General features: G+C 45.6%; 1 pseudogene; it reads right to left on the bottom strand.

Moving 5' to 3' along the window:
- Positions 1-10,288: 10,288 nt before the first annotated feature.
- On the bottom strand, positions 10,289-10,406 carry LOC126177594 (5S ribosomal RNA; annotated as a pseudogene).
- Between the last annotated feature and the right edge of the window lie 4,397 nt (positions 10,407-14,803).

The following is a 14,803-nucleotide window of genomic DNA, read 5'->3' as shown; positions in this document are numbered from 1 at the left end:
ACTATAATTTTTCACAAGCGCTATAACCTTTAGGAGAACTGTTATCTAAATATGTACATCCAATGGACCGGGTATAACGTATTAAATAACATTTTGTGGAACTTCTAACTTACGTGTGCACATGCGTGATTATCTCCAGTTACATTCCTAGACAGGGTCCTTCCCAAGTGAATTAATTCCGAGTATCATGTTTTTATTAAAATGACAGTTTTGGCAGTGAAACATTCTGCACCTTTTATGAACTTTGTGGTGTATGAAGCTTGGTTAGTTTTCAGTACGGTAGTAAATGATTTACTCGACGTAATTTTTCATCTTAAAGTTTCCTGAATTATGTTAATAACGAACGCTTTTCATTAAATGTGAAGTTGCAATTAAAATAATCAATGATAAGAATATAAAGTGCTTATAGCTGTCTGCAGGTGAAAGTTACAAAAAGATAGCAGTATTATTTCATTTTAAATAGGTTTGTAAACTTGTAAAGGTTTGTTTCTTTGTATATGTTGTTTTAAAGTAGTTTTTTAAGTTGTGTAGTCATTTACAAAGCCAGCCAATGAGAGGATAGTTGCAGGGTCCCCTTGTTATGTGTTGAAGTAATTTTGCATTATTCATTATATTAAAGTTGTTACTAAAGTTTTTCCATTTTTTAAATTTTGTATCTTACTAGTTAAATTGTTTGTGGTACTTCAACCATTATCAATTTAAGGAACCCCAAAAGCTACTTAACTTGTATGATAAATGAAAGTAAACGACCCTTCTGCACCAAAACTTTTCTTATAAATAATAACTTTACTGCCCATCAGTACAGAGTAACTTCTTGTGCAAACTTCTGAAGCTCATAGTAATCAGTACTATTTCAGATCATGATCTTTTTCGTGACAGTTAATTACAGTAATAGTAGTTCATGCTACTGCCAGTCAGACTTTGTTAGTATGCTCACATGCCTTTCTCCATTTATTCATTATACTGCATAGTAGATTTCGCCAATAGTAAGTGTCATTGTGAGACAGTGTGCACTGCTGTATTAATTGGCCATCCTATGTTCCGCGTAAGAGTTAGCTGTTGTGTTGTTTGATAACGCAAGTTGCTGTGTGGTATTGAAAGTAACTGTATTAGAAGAGAATAGTTAGAGTATCAAGTGAGGTTAGTTTTCTTAGTTGAAGTTTGTTTACGCTTTGCGATAAAACTTGATACCGCACTGCCTAATTAGGCTGGCGATCACGTGTAAAATTGCAGTTTACTTTCTTAGATTATCTGATCAAAAGTACCCGGACACCTGGCTGAAAATGACTTACAAGTTGGTGGCGCTCTCCACCGGTAATGCTGGAATTCAGTATGGTGTTGTCCCAACCTTAGTCCTGAGACGGCTTCCACTCTCACAGGCATACGTTCAATCAGGCGCTGGGAGGTTTGTTGGGGAATGGCATCCCATTCTTCACGGAGTGTTGCACTGAGGAGGGGTATCGATGTCGTTCGGTGACGACTGGCACGTAGTCGGCGTTCCAAGAGACCGATGACCTCGCTGTCTGGTCTCCTCCCCCAAACAACCAAACCCCAACCACCGGCATTCCAAAACATCCCAAAGGTGGTATATAGGATTCAGGTCAGGACTCTGTGCAGGTCAGCCCATGGCAGGGATGTTACTGTCGTGTAACCACTCCGCCAAAGGCCATGCATTACGAACAGGTGCTCTATCGTGTTGAAAGGTGGAATCGCCATCCTCGAATTGCTCTTCAACAATGGGAAGCAAGAAGGTGCTTAAAACATCAATGTAGGCCTGTGCTGTGATAGTGCTAGGCAAAACAACAAAGTGTGTAAGCCCCATACATGACAAACACGACCACACCATAACACCACCGCCTCAGAATTTTGGCACTACACACTCTGGTAGATGACGATCACCGGGTATTCGCCATACCCCACACCCTGACATCGGATCACCACATTGTGTACCGTGATTCGTCACTCCACGCAACGTTTTTGCACTGTTCAATCGTACAATGACTACGCTCCTTACACCAAGCGAGGCGTCGTTTGGCGTTTACCGGCGTGATGTGTGGCTTATGAGCAGCCGCTCGACCATAAAATCCAGGTTTGCTGACCTCCTGCCTATCTGTCGTAGTAGTTGCAGCGGATCCTGACGCAGTTTGGAATTCCTGTGTGATAGTCTGAATAGATGTCTGCCTATTACACAACACGACCCTCTTCAACTGTCGCCGGACTCTGTCAGTCAACAGACGAGGTCAGCCTGTACGCTTTCGTGCTGTACGTTACCCTTTACGTTTCGACTTCACTATCACATTGGAAACAGTGGACCTAGGGATGTTTAGGAGTGTTGAAATCTTGCGTACAGACGTATGACACAACTGACACATCTCCTGGCCACTTTCGATGTCCGTGAGTTCCGCGGAGCGCTCTTTTCTGCTCTCTCACGATGTCTAATGATTGTTAAGGTCGCTGATATGGAGTACCTGACAGTAGACGGCAGCATAATGCACCTAATATGAGGTATGTTTTGGGGGGTGTCCGGATATTTTTGATCACATAGTGTATTAGCAGAATGTCAGTTCAAAACACGTTTCCTTTGCTGTTGTTAGTGTTTCACTTACTTCAAAATAGCAAAATTATTGTCCGACTCCTTGTCATTAGGTTCCGTGACCGTCAGAGTGAATCCTTCACAAGAGGTTTACATTATCGGTGACTGCCAATGTGGTAACGTCGGGTAGTGTTACAATTGAGGCAAAAATGGACTAGCAATTTTTCAAACTTTGGCAGCTGTAATTAACGCTGCATCAGTAACAAAAACACCAAGAAAATCAACACAAACAGGCCCGCTTGGAATTGCGGATGGAAGTGCTAGCGAAGCTGACGCTGGAGCCGATAGACCACCTGCTGCCAGATCTGCTTCCCAAACCAGGCGCAGAGGACTTTCGTAGCTACAACCGTTGCCTGTCCTCTCTCACTTCCACACATGTGATATTGTAAAGTTGTTGAATTTGCTTCACAGACTTTAGCCCTTTGTAGAGCAAGACACTTCGGAATATTCAGTACTCTGGATGTACTTTATGAACAAAAGTGCCATGCACGAGGGGCGTTTCATAAGTAATACAATACTTTCTCTTGGTCAACATGATTAGAGAAAGTGCAGGATTTTTTTGTGAGACATCGTGGAATATTCTGAATTAAGCCCCTGTAGTTTATGAAGTTATACTTAGACTCAAAAATGGTGTCCATAACGGAAGTGCGTTTCAAGCAGACAGTTGTCATTGAGACTTTTTTTTGCTTTTTTTTTTTTTGGCTGAAATTCAGAGCAACGCATACATTCATAGGATCTTGAATAACGTCTCGGAGTCCTGTCAGTGAACGAAAGCACAGTGAGTCATCGGGCGAGGCGTCTGTCATGACCGCAACAAGGTGGCACAAACCACTCCTATTTCCAACGTGCCAGCTGGTCGCACACAGCTGTGACTCCTGCAATGTGTTCGTCACCTCAAAAATAGAAACTTCTCCTTCTCCATGACAATAATGGCCTCACACTAGTCTGCACACTCGAGCGTAGCTCACGAAACTTCATTGGACTGTTATTGTTCATAAAAAAATGGTTCAAATGGCTCTGAGGACTAAGGGACTTAACTTCTGAAGTCATCAGTCACCTAGAACTTAGAACTAATAAAACCTAACTAACCTAAAGACATCACACACATCCATGCCCTAGGCAGGATGCGAACCTGCGACCGTAGAGGTCGCTCGGCTCCAGACTGTAGCGCCTACAACCGCACGACCACTCCGGACGGCTCTTGTTCATCCACCCTACACCTTCCGACTTCCATCTGTATGGTCCAATGAAGGATGCACTCCGCGGGAAGCAGTATATGGATGATGGGGAGGTTACTGATGCAGCAGGACGCTGGTTCCGACGTTGTCCAGTAGAGTGGTACCATGCGGGTATACAGCCCCTCCCAGTAAGCTGGCGTAAGGCCGTCGGACTGAACGGAGATTATGTTGAAAAACAAGATTTCGTACTCAAAAGGATTGAAAATAAAATGGTGTGCTGGAATCCTGCATAAAACCAGCCTGCTTTCAGAAAAAAATGTTCCATCATTTATTGAAAATCGCTCATGATATTAGCCAGACAAGAATTTTGCAATGTTGCTCTGTTCAGTCATATGCATCATGGGCAGCTTAAGTTCAAGGACCTTCCCACAAATTCCATTTTATGTATACTATGCAGACTGTCTTCTTCGGTACGTAACTGCTAGGTTGTCTCCAAGTAGGAGGTATGTTTACATGCACTAAAGTTGGACGATCCATCCCTAGAAGTGCTTCCCAAAATGGATAAGGCCCATAAGGCTACATATCAGGCACAATGCTTGTTCAAGAAACAAGACGTCTCATCCGTCGATAGCGCGTCCTGTTCTGTCATGGGAATGAGGCTGACTATTCCTAGTAGTAGCAGCGCTGCGTTTGTTCTTTTCAAATTCCATCCCATTCTCGCATCACTTAGTGAATAGAGACTCGCCTTATCTTTTGGTATAAACTGCACTAAGCTATCTAGCCATTCTGTGCCTTGTAGAGCACTTTCAGATAATCAGTCCTCCTATTCAGATTCTGACTACCCTCACGAATTTCTTCTGCTCAGGTGCCGACAGTGTTTGTCCTCGCCCCTCCGAAAGCAGGGTCGTCATAAGCGGATGGACTGCTTGGAATTTCGCAAGCTCGACTATGTCACTGCCATCCGCAGCACACACACAAACACACACACACACACACACACACACACACACACACACACACACACACACGTCGTCCTTGTTCGTCCTGCGCCACGGTGTAGGCATGAGCAAGTTCACGTCGTCTTGCCACAGTTATATTCTTTTACCCCAACCGCAGAAAATGTGTTTTATATGAATGACTACACTTAAGCTCAAATTGGGTCTCCCCAGTTGCTTCCAGCCCATAAGCAACCAATACGCAGCAGCTGAAAGCACATCTCCCACTAACGTAAGGCCCGTTACAAGAATGCCGTCAGATACGGTACGGGGCTAGGTTTGGAGTGGTGGGCTCCCAATCAGACAAAGTCCACAAATAACAATCAGTTTATATACAGGGTGTAAAGTTTAAGTTGACAAACCAGAGTAACTCGAAAAATAAGCTTCACACGAAAAAAGTGTAGAATCCAAAGTTGATTATTTTCGAGAGGGACATCTGATGGTGCTAAAATTAGCCCGCCAACCCAGCCCCCTGGGGGTGGGGCGGGAGGCAACTTTAAAATTTCAAATGAGAATCCCCCATTTTTTATTGCAGAATCGGATTCTACATAAAAAAACTACGTACATATTGTCTTGAACATTTGTTTTGATTCTTGGTATTTGGCGCTGTAATTCAAGATAATCCATGTTCTCATTATTGCGTGGAAAATGGTTACGGATAAATAAAAAATACTTATTTACTTCACAAATTTTGATTCGATAAAACTAGAACTCTCCCTCTCTCCCCATAAGGTTTGAGAGAGAGGAATTAGAATTTTACAAATGTTGGCCCAAATATCATTTTTTTTCCGCGGATTCGGGTATTTGGCTCAACGTTTGTAAAATTCTGATATCCTCTCTCTCAAACTACATATCCTGTATACATAAAAAAATTGAGTTCCTTAAAATGTTCGCACAAATCTTTATAATAGTGTAGTAATGCAGCCCAATAATTTATTTTCTTAACTTTTCAGCAAATACAACTACTCTACAGCGCCAAAGAAACGCGCATAGGCACGAGTATTCAAATACAGAGATATGTAAACTTCCAGAATATGGAGCTGCGGTTGGCAACGCCTATATAAGGCAGCAAGTGTCTGGCGCAGTTGTTTTATCGGTTGCTGCTGCTGCAAAGGCAGGTTATCAAGATTTAAATGCGTTTTAACCTGATGTTATAGTCGGCGCACGAGCGATGGGACACAGCATCTCCGAGGTAGAGATGAAGTGCGGATTTTCCCGTACGGCCATTTCACAAGTGTACCGTTAATATCAGGAATCCGGTAAAACATCAACCCTCCGACATCGCCGAGGCCAGAAAAAGATCCTGCAATAACGGGACCAACGACGACCGAAGAGAATCGTTCAACGTGACAAAAGTGAAACCGTTCCGGAAATTGCTGCAGATTTCAATGCTGGGCCAGCAACAAGTGCCAGTGTGCGAATCATTCAACGAAACATCATCGATATGGGCTTTCGGAGCCGAAGACCCACTCGTGTACCCTTGATGACTGCACGACACAAATCTTTACGCCTCGCCTGGGACCGCCAACACCGAGATTAAACTATTGGTAACTGGAAACATGTTGCTTGGTCGGATGAGTCTCGTTTCAAATTGTATCGAGCAGATGGACGTGTACGGGTATGGAGATAACCTCATGAATCCACGGACGCTGCATGTTAGCAGGGGAATGCTCAAGCTGGTGGAGGCTCTGTAATGGTGTAGGGCGTGTGCAGTTCGAGTGATACGGGATTCGTAATATGTTCAGACACGGCTCGAACAGGTGACACGTACGCAAGCATCCTGTCTGAACACTACATCCATTGAGGTGCATTGAGCGTTCCGACGGGCTTGGGCCTTGCAGCAGGACAACATGACAGAACACTATTCTGAGTTTACACACTTCCGCTGGTCACCAAATTCCCCTGGCACGAACATTATTGAACATATCTGGGATGCCTTGCCACGTGCTGTTCACAAGAGATCTTCACCCCCTCGTACACTTACCGATTTATGAACAGACCAGCAGGATTCCTGGTGTCAGCTCCCTCCAGCACTACTTCAGACATTAGCCGAGTACATGCCACGTCGTGTTGTGGCACTTCTGCATGGTCGCGGGGGCCCTATACGATATTGTTTCAGTATAGTATGTGGAGCCACTAATTTAAAAACAAGATGCAATACCAAAGTCATGTAACATTGCTAATTAACAACTTGTACCGGTGCCCGAGTGGCCGAGCGGTTCTAGGCGCTTCAGTCTGGAACCGTGCAACCGCTACGGTCGCAGGTTCGAATCCTGCCTCTGGGATGGATGTGTGTGATGTCCTTAGGTTAGTTAGATTTAAGTAGTTCTAATTCCTAGGGGACTGATGACCTCACATGTTAAGTCCCATAGAGCTCAGAGCCATTTGTACCGGTAACCAATATTATGCACTTGCGGCTCTTCTTGCCCACAGCAACGAGAGATAGTTACTCTTAGTTCTGAAACAGATTCAGAACCATTCAAACACCTACCAGTACATAAAACCTAAAGCGCATATACCGCTCTGTTAAGTCGAGGTACCAGCGTCGGTTTAATGCTTTAGGCACTGCTGCCGAAGCGCACACATATTTTCATTAAACTCTGATCAAACAGTTAGTTATTCTTGAAGGAACCCCACCCCTCGGCTTGTACCTATGCAATTACACAGTGAAACATTAGAGAGAGAAAATTGTACACAGTTGGACACAACAGCACAATTCGAACTAACCACTCACAGCTTCCCCAATTTCACCACTCTGACACCTTTGAAGGGCGAGCCGCCCGAAGTGGCCGAGCGGTTCTAGGCGCTACAGTCTGGAACCGCGCTACCGCTACGGTCGCAGGTTCGAATCCTGCCTCGGGCATGGGTGTGTGTGATGTCCTTAGGTTAGTTAGGTTTAAGTAGTTCTAAGTTCTAGGGGACTTATGACCTAAGATGTTGAGTCCCATAGTGCTCAGAGCCATTTGAACCATTTTTGAGCAGAGGGCGATCCCAACGGTTACCTCAAATCAAAGGGAAGCCAACCAAAATCAGTTAAGCAGTTACTTATGCGCTCCGAGATCGGAATTCTAGAGTAAAACAGCTCTTACCAGAAAACTTACGCTGAATGTATAAGTGGATACTTACAGAGGTGACGAAAGTCATGGGATACCTCCTTATAATGCGTCGGACCACCTTTTCCCAGCATAGAGCAGCAACGCGACGTGGCATGAGCTCATAAAAAATGGCTCAAATGGCTCTGAGCGCTATGGCGCTTAACTGCTGTGGTCATCAGTCCCCAAGAACTTAGAACTACTTAAACCTAACTAACCTAAGTACATCACACACATCCATGCCCGAGGCAGGATTCGAACCTGCGACCGTAGCGGTCACGCGGTTCCAGACTGTAGCGCCTAGAACCGCACGGCCACTCCGGCCGGCATGACCTCATAAAGTCGTTGGAAGTCCCCTGCAGAAATATTGAGTCCTGCTGCCTCTATAGCTGTGCATAAATGCGAAAGTGTTATCAGTACCTAATTTTTTTTCACGAGCTGACCTCTCGATTATATATCATACATGTTCGATGGAATTAATTTCGGGCCATCTAAATGGCAGAATTATTCGCTCGAATTGTTCAGAATGTCCTTCAAACCAATCGCGAACAATTGTGGCCCGGTGACATAGCGTATTGGTGTCCATAAAAATTCCATCCTTTTTTTGGGAACGTGCAGCCGAATATAATCATTTAGGGTCAGCGACCGATTCTGTTAGACTAAGGACAGAGTTCATTGAATGTAAACACAGCCCATTATTGAGCTATCACCAGTTTGCACAGTGCCCTATTGAGAACTTGGGTCCATGGCCTCGAGGGGTGTCAGCAACACTCGAACCCTTCCATTTGCTATTACAAACTGAAATCAAGACTTGTCTGACCAGGTCAGGAGTGACGCTGCAGGCGATGTTGTGCTTTCAGCAAAGGCATTCGCGTCAGTCGTCTGCTTCTATAGACCACTGACGCCAGATTTTGTCCCATTGTTCTAAGATACGTCAGTCGTATGTCCCACGTTGATTTCTGCGGTTATTTCACGCAGAGCTGCTTGTCTGTTAGTAATGACAACTCTACCCAAACGCCGCTGCTCCCACTTGTAAAGTGAAGGCGTCGGCCACTGCGTTGTCCGTGGTGAGGTAATGCCTGAAATTTTGTATTCTCGGTACGCTCCTGACACTGTGGATGTCGGAATATTGAATTCCATAACTATTCCGAAATGGAATGTCCTTGCATCGAGATCCAGTTACGATTCCGAATTCGAAGTCTTAATTCCTGTTGTACGCCCATCATCACGTCGGAAAATATTTCACATGTACCGCCCGAGTACAAATGACAGCTCCGTCAATGCGCTGCCCTTTTGTACATTTTGTAAGCGATGCCACCGCCGTCCTTACAGTTGCATATCGCTGCCCCATAACTTGTCACCAAAGTGCATGTAAGTTAAAGTGCGTATACAGCTAAACCAGTACCAATTTTTCTGTTAGTAACCAGTTCTTTATATTTAGTCCGGCCAACATAGACCCCAAGGTATCAGTTACCAACCAGTGAGACCTATACAGAAAACAGTAAGATACGTCTGTGCACGCCTCACACAACAAAGCACAATAGCTTAAGAGAATAAAGAGCGCTAATCTTGCCCTGCCTGTCTCACTCAAATTTACAACTGAATCGACAAATCGAAAGATTAACTGTAACAGTTACTGACCCGTGTCTTTTGGTTGTTAATTTTTAATTCCATATTCATATGTACCTTACTGCGCTGTGAACGTTCTCGTTCGTAAGCATTCAATATTTACAATACACTATAGTCGTCCAGCGTGCCACCGCCCTTCCAGTAAGTGTCAAGGCCTAGAAGGAACATCAATACTCTCGTCAGTCATGTTCCCTGGATACTACTGTTATATAACGAGAAAGTACTCCACCAATTAATATTTAAAAAAATCAAATCACAATATCTCTAATTCTGACGCTACAGAAACGGACATGCAGACGTGGCACTGCTCTCCCACAAAGGTTCTCATATTTTTATTAGGCAGACACAAATACCTTATTACATTGCAAGCGTTCTTGCCAGTAATCCTTCAACTTTTAAAATACTGATTGTGCGCAGCTTTCACGCTGACTAAAAAGTAATAGAAAAGCCATCAAGCACAGAACAGTAACTATGTTATTAATTATCTACACAAGTTATTACTACAACGTAATACAGAACGGAATATTATTCCATAAGTTAATGAAATACAAAAGTTTTACACTATACTGCTGTATCACGCTCATCCCTAAAACTACGTCCCAACAGGCCTTGGAAGGCCGAACGGTACCGACCGGCCGCCATGTCATCCTCAGTCCATAGGCTCCACTGGAAACGGGTGTGGAGGAGCACGTGGTCAGCACACCGCTCTCGCAGCCGTATGTCAGTTTACGAGACCGGAGCCGCTACTACTCAATCAAGTAGCTCCTCAGTTTGCCTCACAAGGGCTGAGTGCACCCCGCTTGCCAACAGCGCTCAGCAGACCAGGTGGTCACCCATCCAAGTGCTATCCCAGCCCGACAGCGCATAACTTCGGTGATCTGACGGGAACCGGTGTTACCACTGCGGCAAGGCCGTTAGTACGTTTATCCCTGGGACAGCAAAAAGAAAAGGTAAATTACGTCGGAAATGTCGTAGATAATTGTCAATAACTGGTAACAGGTCGGGAAGCACAGAAGCTAACTCAAATGGAGGCTCGATCAGGTCTGAGCACACGCAAGTTTCTGGTCTTGAATTAGGGATTGCCTCACTGAGGAAAGAAGAAACTGATCGCCTGTGTTTGTGAATAAGGGATTGCCTCACTAAGGAAAGAAGAAACTGATCGCCTTGCACCAGACGGCTCCATCTTCCCACAATTCCAACATTTTTCAATCCCTTCCGAGCTTTAGTTACGAGTCGTAGTTACGAGTCGTAGTTACGGTGCCCAGAAGCTGCTTCTTGAAGGAGCCGTCGACTCGCTCTTACTAGAGGAGTCAACACCTGTCCCAAGCACGCTGCTCGTGTCTCTGTCGAGTATTTCACAATTTATGTCACACAATTCTAGAGGTTGTAGAGGGGACATAGTAGATCAAGTCTTACACAGGAACCCATTTCCGTAAACGCCATCCTACTACGCTACATAGCGTCGAAGTTTTAGGCGCCGGCGCCTGTATATGTATGTACACTGATGAGCCGAAACATTATGACCACCCGCTTAACGGCTTGTTTGTGCGTCTTTGTAGGGAAATAGATTACTGATTCTGCGTGTCAGGGATCCGATAGTTTTCTGGTAGGTTTGTGGAGGGAGGCGTCTACGCACAGGCCATATAATTCGCTTAAACAGCGGACCGCTGATTTGCGTTCACGATGACTGCGAATTTGGTCACCGAGACATTAACATGAATTCACTATTACGCTCCTCAAACCACTGTAGAACGGCTGAGTCGGCCGGGGTGGCCGTGCGGTTCTAGGCGCTACAGTCTGGAGCCGAGCGACCGCTACGGTGGCAGGTTCGAATCCTGCTTCGCGCATGGATGTGTTTGATGTCCTTAGGTTAGTTAGGTTTAATTCGTTCCAAGTTCTAGGCGACTAATAACCTCAGAAGTTAAGTCGCATAGTGCTCATAGACATTTTTGTAGAACGGCTGCAGTTGCGAGACACGGACAATTATGCTGCTAAAAGATGATATCACCGTTGATGAAGACATCAAGCATGAAGGATACAGATGGTTCGCAGCTGACAGTGTGTATGTGATTACTACCGCAGGTCCCAAGGAAGTGCAGGAGTATGTCTCCCATACCACCAGCCTGCATCCGTGGCGCGCTAAATGTTTCGACTCACCGTTCACCTCGATGATGGCGTTTGTGGAGACGACCATCGACCTCGTATACCAAAAATGTGATTCACCCAATGGTCCCGTGCCCACTGAAATCGTAATTAACGATACCGTTGGGTCTATATGTGAACTCATAGGGATGGTCTGTTGCGGAGCTCCGTGTTCAACAATGCACTGTGAACGTTGTGCTCCGAAACACAGAATGTGCTCTCTCGGCAGAGATGTCAAACTACAAGCCACCAAACCGCACGTTCTGTGAAGAGCCTACTGGTAGTTTCACTGTCCTGCTACCTCTTTCCGTAGGTGCTCGCGAAAGAATCGCGTGAACATTCGACCATCTTCAGTGTTTTTGAGATGCTCGTTCATAGGCTCCGAACAATAATGATCCGTCAAAGTCGCTTATATCAGTGGATTTTCAGCCCATATCTTCGCTAGGGTGATCCTCTCTCCGTGTCTGCCCCGCTTACATACTTTTGTTAGCATGTAACGTGCCCGAAACTCCACCAGGCGCCTTCCAATGTCGCAGTGGGCAATGGTCATAGCGTTCTGACTCATCAGTGTGTATACGTGGTTATTCCTTGATGATGCTACAGAAATTAAAGGATGATGGAGAAGGATAAATGTATAATATGAGGTGAGGGTCCCTGTCCCGGAAACGAACGAATCCAAAGTAATAAAGAAAAACAGTTCTAATACCTCCGACAGTGTAACAAATGTATTGGTACTGTTGTTACTGAGACTGTAGCGTAGGCAACTTTTACAAGGGGCAACGTGGACCAACACAAGGAAAACATGTGCAATAAACATGGTCTCTAAAGTGCTTATCTGATGAGCTACGAGCACATGTTCATCTTCGCTACTGTGAAACACTACTCCCCTATTGATAGCTCATTGTGTATAAAGGTCGACTCTCTACAGTAGCAAGTACCAATACCTATCCAATCTGCTCCACAGCACGCCAAAATTGACGGACTCTCCTGACTTTCCAAGGGTCCCGGACCAGATAGGAGCCAATTTGCTGTTGTGGGGCGCCATAGGAGCCACAGCAGAGTGTCCAATTCTCAAACAGATCCACGTCTTCATCACAAAGGGCTGGTCTGAAGGCCAGTTCATCAGTGCCTTCTCGGAGCTTTTCACTCAATGGCTGAGGGCGAGTGTCGTCTCCCTTTGTACCTGCAGCTTCTGCATGCAGATTCGTGGGGAATGAAATGCATCCAAGCATACCTGCCAGACATGTCTTGTATCTGCCAGACACGTCCCGAAACAGCATCTGCGTTGCCTGTGCTGCTACCCTGCCTTCAGGACCTTTGGAAATTTAGCTCTGACCGACACAGCTGCAGCCACGAGAGGGCGACTATGTCGGTCCCTTCCTAGGAGACATGTGGCTCATGGTCGTCGACAAGTTCTCCGTTTGTCTCTACGTAACCCGCACAAACATAGTCCGCACAAACACAACATCCTCACCGTCAGTAATCCGTGCCCTCAAAAAAAAATACTAGACTTAAGAGGCGTTTCTCGCACCTTGGCCTCTTGCAAACGACCGCATATCAGTTACGCTCAGTTTATGGAAACAGGTGAAACAATGGCATCAGTGATTTGTTTCTGCCCCTTGTGTTTTCGAATCTTACGGAGAACTGAACCTTTGGTACGCGCATTAAAAGCACACGAAACGTATCACTGCTGCTAATAAAGACGTCTTTTGTGAGCCCACAGAAACGACACAATCCATGGTAGTTCGCCAGCTGAAATTCAACGTGACAGTTGGTAGCGTACTCTCATGGACGTGCTGCGGAAGGCGGTGCAGATTGCGACATTCAACATTAGTTCCCGTTTTGCAATGGGCCGCGTGAGTCCGCGTAGAGACGCCCATGCGGAGATCCAGTAAGCTCTATCCTCGACGGGAGTTTAAGCAGCCTGAAACAGCTCGGCATGCCCCAGTATCGGAGCAGAGCATTACTTGAAAATGGTAACAAGACTGTTTGTCGAAATAACGTGGAGAATTTAAGACGTGTCCTGGCGGACACCGGAGAATTGCACGCGGAGCGTTCAATTACACTACTGGCCATTAAAATTGCTACACCACGAAGATGACATGCTACAGACGCGAAATTTAACCGACAGGAAAAAGATGCTGTGATATACAAATTATTAGCTTTTCATAGCATTCACACAAGGCTGGCGCCGGTGGCAACACCTACAACGTGCTGACAAGAGGAAAGATTCCAACCGATTTCTCATACACAAACGGCAGTTGAGCGGCGTTCCCTGGTGAAACGTTGTTGTGATGCCTCTTGTAAGGAGGAGAAATGCGTACCATCACGTTTCCGACTTTGATAAAGGTCGGATTTTAGCCTATCGCGATTGCGGTTTATCGTATCGCGACATTGCTGCTCGCGTTGGTAGAGATCTAATGACTGTGAGCAGAATATGGAATCGGTGGGTTCAGGAGGGTAATACGGAACGCCGTGCTGGATCCCAACGGCCTCGTATCAGTAGCAGTCGAGATGACAGGCATCTTATCAGCATGGCTGTAACGGATCGTGCAGCCACGTCTCGATCCCTGACTCAACACATGCGGACGTTTGCAAGACAACAACAATCTTCACGAACAGTTCGATGACGTTTGCAGCAGCATGGACTATCAGCTCGGAGACCATGGCAGCAGTTACCCTTGACGGTGCATCACAGACTGGAGCGCCTGCGATGGTGTACTCAACGACGAACCTGGGTGCACGAATGGCAAATGGCATTTTTTCGGATGAATCCAGGTTCTGTTTACAGCATCATGATTGTCGCATCCGTGTTTGGCGACATCGCGGTGAACGCACATTGGAAGAGTGTACTCGTCATCGCCATACTGGCGTATCACCCGGCGTGATGGTATGGAGTGCCATTGGTTACACGTCTCGGTCACCTCTTGTTCGCACTGATGGCACTTAGAACAGTGGACGTTACATTTCAGATGTGTTACGACCCGTGGCTCTACTCTTCATTCTATCCCTCGAAACCATACATTTCAGCAAGATAATGCACGACCGCATGTTGCAGGTCCTGCACGGGCCTTTCTGGATACAGAAAATGTTCTACTGCTGCCCTGGCCAGCACATTCTCCAGATCTCTCACTAATTGAAAACTTCTGGGCAATGGTGGCCAAGCAACTGGCT

The sequence above is a fragment of the Schistocerca cancellata genome, chromosome 3 (assembly GCF_023864275.1).
Source record: "Schistocerca cancellata isolate TAMUIC-IGC-003103 chromosome 3, iqSchCanc2.1, whole genome shotgun sequence".
Classification (NCBI taxonomy): Eukaryota; Metazoa; Arthropoda; class Insecta; order Orthoptera; family Acrididae; genus Schistocerca; species Schistocerca cancellata.
Note: the sequence above shows the minus strand (reverse complement) of the source record. Positions and strands in the feature narration are given on the sequence as shown.